Below are 8,134 nucleotides of genomic sequence, written 5' to 3' on the forward strand. Positions count from 1 at the left end.
AGCTCTTTCCTGAGAAATATTACAGGCTTTTGGGAACAACATGGGATTAAAACGTTTTGGGTCTCTCTTCCCTCAGTACATTGCAGGTACTTACTGTGTTGTTGTCTCAGTCTAATTGCTTTAATGCTTTCTCTTAAGATACTGTGTGAATGAACAATCTTAGATGTATTGGTAAAAATGGTGCAGTGTGGTGAGGCAGAGGTGATACTAGAATTCTATTATCAAAGTGACCTTTAAGTGCTTTCAGAATTTTCTGTTAGGTAATTTAGTAATAAGTTAAGTTCATTGAGTTCACATGAATTCTTGTTAATTCTTTTTAAAATGATTAACATTTGAATAGTATATGTTGATATAGCATTTCTACATTGCCTTTATAATTTAAAATATATTTGTCATTATATCTGATACATTTTATGAGAAGACATTAAAGCATGCTCAATGAACTTATAGATCATTTTAAATTCAGAGTCTTAATAACTGCATGCTTTAATATCTTCTCATAAGAAAATGTGTCAATGTCTGAATATGCAGCTGCTTTTTAAAAAATAAGTAAATATAAAACAAAACAAAATAAATGAACATAAATGCCTTGAAAATATCCTTAAACATTAAAGAAAATATTGAACCTGAACTCTTTGGAAAATGCAAAGAAGCTTTACTCTTTTCATTTGGTTCATGGTTGGAAAAGGCTTGGAGAATGGATGAGAAGCTTCCCTGGGATTGGAAGAACATCAGGCAGAAGCCTCTAGACTAGGGGGCTGAAGAAAGCACACTGAGGAGACCCACATTAGAGTTCCCTTGCTATTCTCTATGAGGACCCTCTCCTGAGGTACTCTCCTGGGGGAAGTCTTGCGGCTTCCAGCCTGTGCAAGCTGGTAAGGGAATCACCCAGCGTCTTGAAGACCTCCATATCTTCACATGTCCAGGAAGTGACTTTCGAGGAATTCACACAGAAGAGCTTATTCAGGCACAGCAAGGTTTGATTCAGGTTCTTCTCACACCGTGGAAACCTTTATGGCATCCAGGTTATTCTTCCATCAGTGATGGCCTATGAGCTCCAGGCATGATGTTGAAATAAAAGCTTAGGGAGAAAATATAGAAGGTCCTCTCTTCCCTTTCAGGCAAGCACATTACATGAGTTTCACTCCCAGGTATATCTAACAATATTCTGGTGAGAGTTTCACTTCCAGCATTATCTAACAATATTCTGAAGACAAACACAATCAACTTTCTACTCCAGATTTAGAATTAGGGCCTTCTATTAGCTAAGGATGGACAGATGCAAATGGAGCTCCTAACCCAAAGTGCTATTTCAAATATACTAATGGGCTAACCAGGATTCTAATACACTTATTGAGGCAAGGGGGTATCACAGTTTTTTTCTAGCTAATTACATATCTTGAACACATTCATCAATGAAAAGCATTACTAATTTACTTTATGCTAATTCATAGATGTCCTGGGGATATATTTGGATAAGTCTGAATCACTTGTATAGCTACCCTGAGCACAGATTTTGAATAAAGATCCTTTCAAACATAAGTAACACTTCACCACCACCATGACCAGCGTAATTATAATACATAAATATTTTAAAGTATAAGACTGACAATATTACATTTGAGTAAATGACTTATAAAAGACATTCAGCCAAATGGACAGTTTGTTGCAAGTTAGGGCTTTTGATTGATAGACTACTCTCTAGTGTCCTCATCTTGATTAGATGTTTTTTTCCCCACTATCTTAAGAACTTACATGGGTGCAAATCTAGTGAGCTCTTTCACTCTTATTCCTTAGGTTTGTGCTCTGACTACTACCAGCCCACTCAAATGGATCTTATCAGGGTCAATAAGGACTACTATTAATATATTGATAAGTCATTGACCCATTCTTGACTCTTATGTTAACCTATCAGTAACACATGACACAGCGAAATTTTTACTCAAATGTCATCTCTTTGAGGCCTTTCTCAGTCACTTGATCTAGAATTCTAAGTCCCTGCCTTATTACTTCCCTTCCACTTCTTTGCCTCTTCTTCTTAGCTGTTATGTGCATTTAATATGCTACAGGTTTTACATATCAGTCCCAGTTATTTTCTTTCTCCTCCCAACCAGAGCATGAGCTCCACGAGGGCTGTAATTTCTGTCTGTTTTATTCATTGTTTTATCACTGGTGCCTAGAACAATGCATGACACAAAAGAAGTGATCATTGTGCATTTGTTGATTGACTGGATGAATGAAAAATATCATTTGTGGAAACTTAAACCAACATGAGCTTGTGGAAAGCAATGTGAGAATGTTTATATGTGTAAAGGGGATTTCAAAAAACTTGTTCATGTATTTTTTATTCCAATGAATTTATATTTAGAAATCTATCATAAGTAAATAATCAGAGACAAGATGCAAATTCTGAGTCCCTTAAGTATTATCACCACAGGCTGCTGGAACACATCTGATAGCCACATGAAAGTGTTTACTGCTAACCTGAGATTTGACTACAAACCATTGTTGTATTCCCCATCTCTGCAGATGCCATGTATTGTTTTGTATTGTGCTGTGTGTGATAAGATGTTTCACTTAGGTGGGGGTGACGTAAGATAGAGAGCTTCATTCACAGTCTTTGGGAGTTTACATTTATACAATTTTATGAAAGCAATTTTTAAATCTGTAACAAAAGACTTACAAATATTAAAATTGTTAACACACATATCCCACTTAGAATTAATCATAAAGCAATACTCATAGAGGCAACAATTTACATAAAAGGACAGTCATCATATAATTATTAATAATGGTTAAAAGTTGAAAACCTTAACATTCAGAAATTAAATATTTATTCAGTGGAATATTTGTTTTCACAGACTAATAATCTGCAAAATGTCCTTGATAAGTGAAAAATCAGATTTTTTTTGAGAGCACAACTCCAAATCATCTTTTATTAATATGAAAAGGGCATATTTAGCAAAAGACACACTGAGAAAAGAGTCACTATGGCCTAGGACATGGGGCAGAGAGGTGCCAGGCCTGAGCCCCTGCTGGGAGAGAAGGAGGCTCAGGACAAAGTGGGAGAAGTGCTGGGAAGAGCTGCGTAGTGGGGCCACAGAAAGCTCCACTGGGCAACACTGTTGGCAGGTCATGGGTGGCATTCACCGGGACCTCGCTGCTAACTCTTGTGTTTGTGGGGGCATAGTTAGTGCTGCCACCTCGAGTGAGAGCCGCCCCTTGGTTCCTGGAGGGCACCCACCAAGGGACACAGGACAGGAAGTCCAGGATGGCTAGTGCAGCTTGGGATGAAGGCCAGGGAGAAGCGGGTGCTCTGCAATGGCCAGGAAAGGTCCAGACCCTGAGGCCGAGGGGCTTACTGTTTCGTGCGGACGCTCCACTCTGTCTCTGCCAGGCGCACTCCGACTAGGGCCCGGGCATGGATGATACCGCTCTTCAGGCCCTTCATGGTGCTCTTGCTGCCAGCATAGGTGGGCCGGATCTCTTTGCTTATCTCCTCTATGACCGACAGCAGGTCCTTGTAGGGTGTTCTGGGAGCCCTGGGTGCTGGTGACTTCATCTCGTGCACAAAGCCCATGGAAGGTGGCCCAAAGTCGTTAAACAGCGGTCTGAAAGGGGCAGTGGCCCCTGACTTTGAGCCCGAAGGCGATGGGACGCTTCGTGACCACGCCCACTTCATGGACCAGCGGGGCCAGCAAACTGAGGCTCAGCGAGGGTAGGCGGCAGGCCCAATATTGCAGAACTCAGGTTGTCTTCATTTCGAGGTCTCTACCGCCCGGCAGGCGAGCAGGAGTGGAGCTAGATCCTCACCTGGTAGGGACCGGGGTGCACGGCCCAGGGGTGCTGGAGCAGGGGGTGAAAAATCACATTTCTAAACAAGGAATCCAATTTTATATTAATAGCATGTATCTTTTTATAAAATATAAGTATAGAGAAAGGGGATGAAATCAATGTTACAATGTTATCTGTGGAATTTGACATGGGTGATTTTCCTCACTAGAATATTAAGGTAAAATAAAAAATAGAATGGGACAGTAAAAGTCAGGTTCTTGATTGAAAATCTCCAGGTTTCCTTGCCCAACCTTTTACATTTGCACAACACTTACATGTCACCTTCTGACAATCGATTCTCCTAACCGCCCTGTGAGGTTGGCAGGTCAAGTATCATTATCTCCAGTTCTTACATATAGACCCAGAGAGGTTAAGAGACTTGCCCAAGGTAACCAGGTTAGAAGGTAATAGAACTAAAATTTAAAAAAAATCTAAAAACTCCATCTCTTCCAGTCGCATGCTTTCCCCTACATTGTTCTAAACTATTGTGCTAAAAAATTAGAAAAGAGAAAGGCAGTGATTGTGTTCTCCTGAAAGCTATTTGAGTGCGCTTCTATTAGTGCCAGACAGCTTTGAAGTCATTGATTGCCCCTGAGAGATGATGAGATTGTGCTATATGGAACTTGGCCATCGTTACCATGTGATTTTCAATTAAGAAGCAAATCAAAAGTATCCCAGTGTCATGGTCATAACCTGAAGGGTTCAGACAAGCTACTAGCTGCATACGAATCAGGGAGGACTAATCATTTGTCTGTGTGTGCTGACTGTCATTTTTCAGAAGAAATGGTCTTTCACACTTGTGGCCAAGCTATTTTATTTTCATACTATGGGGGTTGTCATTTGTGAATTAGGTCTTTAACTTATTTTTGACTCTTGGGAAAACTTATTCCAGAATATTCACTGAACAATCACTACAATAATACAGAATGTGAAAGTGTGTTGTTGAGAACAGAACAACTTGGAGAAGTTCAGTAAGAAGACTGCTGGGGAAAGTATAAAAAGCTGTGAACTTAAAGATGTGGGATCAATACAGCCAAGCTGATGGTACAACTGTCTAACCTTCAGCAAGTCACAACCACTAAACTTCATAATTCATAAACCAGTGCTATTAATCTCTAGCTCATAAAGTAGTGAAGATTAAAATAAAATAATTTGTGCCAAAGGGTCTAGCCCTATAATAAAGTGTAAATTTGCTGAATACATTTTTGTTTTGTTTTGTTTCAATTTAGTGATATAGAAACAGTATCCTCTAGGATGTTAGCTGGAGACTTTAAGGGTAAGCACCTTACTGTGAGAAAGGGCGACTTCATGAAGGAAATGTGATTGGTGCTATGTGATATGCCCTTATGAATTGGCCACTAAGGAGGACGTGAAGGAGCCACGTGAAAAATGTTGTAATCATGCCTACCAATGGCAGCTACTTAGGTGTCATTGTTGATTGATCTTACTGCAAAAGGTAAGAAGTACTCTTTCTCAGGTGTATTGTAAAGAAGATGAAAAGGACATATCTACCTCATACTATTTTTTTAATATCTTAATTGTAAAGCAAGCTACAACTGTCAGAAAACAAAATTGACATGATTGTCACTCATGCTGGAATGAATTATTATTAAGCACTTTCTTGTTTATCTCTTGACACACTTTTTATTGACCTATATAAAATTTAATTATTTTAGTAATACATTATTATGAGATGTGGTTTTTATTCTCCATTTTTTACCTCACCATCAATTGGATATAAATTCTATATCTCAAATATGTGGATCTCAGTTTCACCTTTTAAGACTTTTTACCATTTCAAGCTCTTTTTATCCTGTTATTGACGTCTCTAGGTCCCAGACACTTTGACTTTTATTTTTGAGTGATGCACTTCACATAATTTAGTTTTAGGGTCTCCCTGAGTACTATGAATGAAATAATTTGATGACCATGATGTCATGCTCAGTAATCATTCATGAATCCTCTTTTAGGACATCTAGAAACTCTTACCCAAAAATCAAAGAAGACAAGCGATTATCAATTTCTCAGAATGAATTAACTTTTAATATTAATGCTAATGCCACAGCACATAAAGATGCTTCTTGTGGTGAAGTTTGAAGATGCAGAAATCCTTGTCAAGTTACCGAGCCAGAGATGTGCTGTGATCATTTGCTTTTTGTCTTTGTTCTTAGTGCTATGCCTGCTGGCTACTTGGCAGGGTGTATCCTAGGTATTCCTTTGTAGAGCATATGTCCTAGCTCTGTGTTCTAGGTTTATTTGCTCACTCATCCATTTAACAAATCGCTCTTGGGTGCCTACTATATACTAGGAACAGTTTTCTGAACTGGGGATACATAAAAAAATAAAAAATCCATAGCTTTATGGAGCTTATATTCTAGTATGAGTGACTAAAAGTTAGCAAGTAAAATAAACAGGATGTTAGCAAAGGTGTAAATACAGCCATATAAGAGACTTGCCTCAAAAAGTTATTTAATGATAAAATGTTTGAAAATCCTCAAGTAAAACAAATATTTTCATGTCAAAATTCTACCCCTGTCAACATGTTGAAACATGCAATTCTAGTTTGTACCCAGATGGCATGGTTTAGGACTGGTCACAAGTGAAATATCTTAAGTATTTGTGTGGATAACCTTGGCTTTAGTCACTATCATTTTGTGCATAGTGTATAAAAAAGCAAGCTCTTTCTGTGGCTTCCAGTTGACCTTCTACAGAGTTTCTACAGAGTTGTTCCAAAAATATTTGAATAGTGGAAGTCTCATAAGAAGCAGCATGTGATGTCATCTTAAAAGCTGAGCACTTTCCAGGGTATTGGGACATTTGTTTAAAACAACAAAATTAATATCTATCTTATGGTGTTATCATCATCGAATGAATGTCATCAAATGTCAATCTCATGATAGCAGGCCTATCCAGTAGATGGTAATACTGGGACAGTGTTGTTCCTAAGCTCCTTGTCAGCAATGTAAACATTGCCAATATTCCTAGGGCTTGGGAAGATTAATATTAGATGAGGCTAAGAAGCGTGGGCTGAACTATAAAAATATCTTGTTTATAACAAGGTTGCATAACAGGACCTGGCCTTGACTCACTTGGAATGTCTAGGTGGACATCAGAACAAATTGCACTATTAGAATTTGATAAAAAGCCTCATTTGCTGCTTAAATTTGAACATTACCCAGTTGACTAGGAAATAATGTGGAAAAATATTCAACTCTCTACTTTTGCAATATCTCCCATTGAATGTCATAATGGATGGATGAGCATTTCAGGAATAAATACTGGCAGTTAGAAATACTGTGTCCTGTAAGTCATTTGAGCTATTTGTGGGAGGTGTGAGTACCTAAAAAAATTCAGGTTTTGGTAAGGAGGAAGGGTTAACAGACGGTAGGTAAACAACACACCCAGCTACACACTCCAAATTAAAATTGAAGCCATCACACATTTTGTTTGCATATGCTACTAATAGTTGTTTTGAAATATCATAAATTGTCCGGCAGGGTCAGCATAACAATCTAGTTGGCACAATTTGGACTTAGTTGTATTAATTATGTGTTTGTTGGTGTTGTGAATAGGGCTTTGCTATTACTGGGTAAACACTAGTACTTGAGTCTTTTCTTCAAAGCATATATATGTATGTATGTAAGTGTATATATATCCCAACAAAGGAGCTCATTTGAGAATGTGTGCAGCAAAATAATATTGTAGCTTCATGTAGGAAACATGACAGGAAAGGTAATCACCTAATTCAGAACTTATAAAAAGCCTGATGTTTTCTCTTATTTGTCCTTTATATATGTGTATATATATATATCTTAAACCTTTCAATAGTCTATGGAGAATACATGAAACCACACATTCTGATGCTAAGGAATTAAAGACATTTTGTATTCCCTTGACTATATTTACTAATACCGTTCTTGTTCTGTTGCTATTTGTTATGTAAAAGATCAAATATATGACTTAGCTCCCATATATGTCTCTTTTTTTAAAAAATTTTTTAAAATTATTATTATTATACTTTAAGTTCTAGGCCACATGTGCATAACATGCAGGTATGTTACTTATGTATACTTGTGCCATGTTGGTGTGCTGCACCCATTAACTCGTCAGCACCCATCCACTCGTCATTTACATCAGGTATAACCCCCAATGCAATCCCTACCCCCCACCCCCTCCCCATGATAGGCCCCGGTGTGTGATGTTCCCCTTCCCGAGTCCAAGTGATCTCATTGTTCAGTTCCCACCTATGAGTGAGAACATGCGGTGTTTGGTTTTCTGTTCTTGTGATAGTTTGCTGAGA

General features: G+C 38.1%; 1 pseudogene; it reads right to left on the reverse strand.

Moving 5' to 3' along the window:
• Nucleotides 1–3,358: 3,358 nt before the first annotated feature.
• LOC108512010 (cyclin-dependent kinase 2-associated protein 2 pseudogene) lies at nt 3,359–3,863 on the reverse strand (annotated as a pseudogene).
• Nucleotides 3,864–8,134: the final 4,271 nt, after the last annotated feature.

Source organism: Rhinopithecus bieti, unplaced genomic scaffold (genome assembly GCF_001698545.2).
Source record: "Rhinopithecus bieti isolate Rb0 unplaced genomic scaffold, ASM169854v2 scaffold_28090, whole genome shotgun sequence".
NCBI classification, from domain to species: Eukaryota; Metazoa; Chordata; class Mammalia; order Primates; family Cercopithecidae; genus Rhinopithecus; species Rhinopithecus bieti.